Source organism: Hippopotamus amphibius, chromosome 17 (assembly GCF_030028045.1).
Source record: "Hippopotamus amphibius kiboko isolate mHipAmp2 chromosome 17, mHipAmp2.hap2, whole genome shotgun sequence".
In the NCBI taxonomy this organism is placed as follows: domain Eukaryota; kingdom Metazoa; phylum Chordata; class Mammalia; order Artiodactyla; family Hippopotamidae; genus Hippopotamus; species Hippopotamus amphibius.
The window spans coordinates 21,755,057-21,758,975 of NC_080202.1; the positions used below are offsets into that span (position 1 = coordinate 21,755,057).

At 47.5% G+C, this 3,919-nt stretch overlaps 1 non-coding gene across 1 annotated transcript; it reads left to right on the forward strand.

The window, feature by feature from the left end:
* The first annotated feature begins 3,447 nt into the window (after nucleotides 1–3,447).
* TRNAR-UCU (transfer RNA arginine (anticodon UCU)) lies at nucleotides 3,448–3,520 on the forward strand. The gene has a single exon. It is a non-coding gene; the product is annotated as a tRNA-Arg (tRNA).
* Nucleotides 3,521–3,919: the final 399 nt, after the last annotated feature.

Below are 3,919 nucleotides of genomic sequence, written 5' to 3' on the forward strand. Positions count from 1 at the left end.
AAACTGCGGGGCAGCATCAGCACCACCCCCACCCCCACCCCCACCCCACCACATCCCCAGACAATGCAGGTGTTGCCTGAGCTCTAGCCGGTGGCCTCAGCAGCTAAAGTGAGGACTTCTAAATCCATTGAGGTGGGCTCAGCCTCCCACAGGTAAAATCATGGGGTACCGAAGGGAGGGTCACGTCCGAAGGTGGGCTTTTACAATCGCAGGAATGCCCAGAGAGGGGTGGGCTAGAGGTGACCTCTCCATCACCCTGTAAGAAAGTGAGGCGAGGCTAACACCTGTGGAGACAGGTAACTCCCATTGGCCCATTGTCCTGTGTTTGCAGAGGAGGACCAGGGGGCTCCGGGGAGTGAGAGGGGATGGGTCAAAACCAGGTGAGCCTCCTTTGGGCGGCACCACAAGCATTAGCACGGAGATAGGGTGGCCGTCCTGGAAGGATTTATAACTCCAGATTTCAAGATCTTATCGTAAACAAGCTCTTTCTCAATCTCAACATGTCAGGGGGAGGTGAGGACAGGCAGGTAGGGACGGAGCAGATAGCGGTGTTGGAGGTGACACTCTAGCAGAAATGTGCTCCCTTGGTTGTAGCAGAATAGGGGTGTTTAGGAGGGAAACAGAGAGACAGCAATGGAGCTATTTGTGGCTAATAATGTATAGGACATTGAACTGGTTAATAATAGTGATTAATTTCTTGTCTCATTCCCTGTGACCCAGGCCTGAAAGGTTACAAACATGCTTTGGAAACCCTATGGCAAGCCCTGAGAGCCAGTCCAGCGGGAGCATTGTGTTACCCAGGCTTCTAGAATCTTCTCCCCCCTCCACCCCCCACGAGGGTTCCTCACCCAGTGCATTTTATTGCTTGCTGGAGGGGCTGGGGGGGCAGAGCTTCTGAAGCTGGAACACAGCAGCGCTGTCCCTGGGGGAAGGCAAACTGCCCCCTGCGCTGCTTTGGGGATGAGGGGAGAAAGGGTGACATGCTGTGCGGGGAGTCAGGGAGGCAGTTGGTGGAGGATGAGACAGCAGGGAGGAGACTGACCACAAGTGGGACCCTCAGGCCTGTGGCTACTGAAGGCACCAGATCTGTCTTTGTCACCACTTTCTTCAAGTCTCCCTTTGCTGTTCATTCTTACCTGATGCCACCTGAACAGAAACTGCACCCAAGGGAAGCAGCGTACTCTGCCCTGGACCACACCCCCGTGGCCCACCCTGAAGGGAGAGGGCTAGGTGTTTCCTTCCGTCGCAGGCCTGTCACCGGCTCTTCTGGACTCAGGCCTGGTCTGTATTCGTAGGCAGGACTGCAGGCTCCGCAGGAGTTGAAAGCTGTCCCTCGGAGGACCCCCGGGACGTGCCTCCCTCCTCCTGCTTCTCCCGAGACATCAAACACCCCAGGCCTGGGCAGGCGGGTGGAGTTAACAAACACAGCCCGGCTGGGGGGAGGCTCACAGGCCTCTCCTTCAGGCTCCCCACTCCAGCCTGAGCAAATCCCCCCTGAGACTTCAAAGCCAGCTGCTTGTTTGCCTGGCCACAGGGCAGCAACAATGCTTTCCCTTTTGACCTAAGACAGTATCACTGCTGGAGGATGGCTGGCCTGGGCGCCGACCTGGACCACGGGACCCTGCTTAGGGCTGTGAGGTGGGCACTCCTGCCAGTCCAAGTCCAAGGCATAGGAACTATGTCCCCAGACCGCTGAATGAACCTCCAGAAAGACTGTCCCAGCCGGGACTCAGTTCAGAGAAGGCAGGCTCCACCCACCACAGCAAGGCGTAAACTGGCCACATCCATGCATCTGGGAATGGAGACCACAAGCCCGTGAACTTGCTGTTCCCCCAGTGGCCCCCCCTTGCTTCCAGGGCCTGCTCATCACGAATGCAGTGGTGTGGCATGTGTGCTTGTCCGGGCCAGGGGTGTGTGCGCCCACCCGCACGCATGTGCTCAGGAATGTACGTCTCAGTGATGCCAGACACCACCCCAAAGTGCTCTAGGAACCATGCCCTTGACCCATATTCTGGAAACAAATTCTTATGCTTGATCTAAAAGCAAGAGCAGAGGATGGTGCATCAGAAGCAAAAATTATAAAACTGTATTTGTAGATATATACTTTTTTTATTGAAATATAATTGATTTACAAAGTGGTGTTAGTTTCAGGTATACAGCAAAGTGATTCAGTTATACATATCTATATACCTGTATATTTATATCTATATCTATATTCTTTTCCAGATTCTTTTCCCTTATAGACTATTACAAAATATTGAGTACAGTTCCCTGTGCTATACAATAGGTCCTTGTTGGCTATCTATTTCATATATAGTAGTGTGTATATGTTAATCCCAACCTCCTAATGTATCCCTCCCCTCCGCTTTCCCCTTTGGTAACCATAAGTTTGTTTTCTATGTCTGTGGGTCTGTGAGAAGCAGTAAATTGATTCAACCCCTCAGCTCCAAAGATGGAGAAACCTATCTTAGGACTTATTTACTTACTTAGGCTTTATTTACCCTTCAGCTTACTTCCACCAGCTCAGTGATGAAACACTCAGGTATGCCGCAATTTTCATTCAGAAATATTGGAGAAAGAGACCAAAGGATCATGTGGAACAGATCAAAAAAAGAATATTCAAACTGACTTGCAAAAAAGTCTATTAGAAGATAAGACTCATCAAATTGATTCTGAAGAGAGAGCATCTATTGATATAGTATGCTCTGGAGGAGAGAACAGTAATTCAGCTGAACAAGGTTCATATAGCAACTTTCAGGTTTATCACAGTCAATTAAAATGTCCCATCAGTTCAGTCATTTTAATGTTCTCACTCATCAGACATTTTTGGGGACACCATATGCCCTTTCATCAAGTCAGTCTCAGGAAAGTGAAAATTACTCTTTATCTGCTTATGCTCAAAGCTTGGATAGAGATAAATCTCTACCTCCATTAAATTGGTGGAAAAGTGATTCTTCCAGATCGTTTTCGAAAGAGAAATAATTATAGTACCTTTTTTTTAAAAAGTAGGTTGTTATGGACTTTTTCTGTTTCTTAAAAGTGAATTAATTTATATTTCATTCTTTAAACAAAAGGTTTCTTTTCCATTCTAAAATGTTTTTTTCCTCTTATTTAAAACATGATGGCCTGTAACAGTTAAAGCATCTGAAAACTGAAATAAATATAAACATTTTTAACAACAACGACAAAAAAGGAAACACTCCCATTTTCAGGGACCCTCACTTTGAGGCCTGAAAAGCGATCCTAGATTGTAGCTTTAATAGGATTTTTTGGTAATAATTATGATGATGGTGACTTTTCCCTGAAGAATGGCTCCCACATATTGCCCATCTCATGCAAAAAGAGGGTATTGAGAGTGTGCAGGCTCTTTATGAAGATACGGCCCCATGATAGAGGTAGTATAGGGTCAGGGGATGTGTGTGGACACTAAAGGCACCCAGAGGGCATTCCCTGGTAGTCCAGTGGTTAGGACTCTGCACTTCTGCTGCAGGGGGCACAGGTTCGATCCCTGGTTGGGGAACTAAGATCCTACAAGCCAGGCAGCATGGCTAAGACAAAACAAAAGAAAACAAAATAAAATAATAAAATAAAATAAAAGGCACCCAGAGCAGGGTTCACATCCTAACTCAGCTACTTACTCCCTACATGACACTAAGAACATTATTTAACACTCTGAACCAATGTTTCTTCGTCTGTCAAGGGGCTAAAACCTACTGGAAGATTCTACCCTAAGAATGCTCTTAGTGATTACAATAAGAGGAAATCATTTGGCAAAGAGGAACTTTGCGACAGAAACCCAGACTTGGGACTGGGTGGTTTAGAGCCCAGACATTAGTTTGACCACCTGGAGTTTGATCCCACCTGCCACTTTTAGCTGTGTGACCTTAAACAAGCACATCTCTGTGCCTCAGTGTCCTCA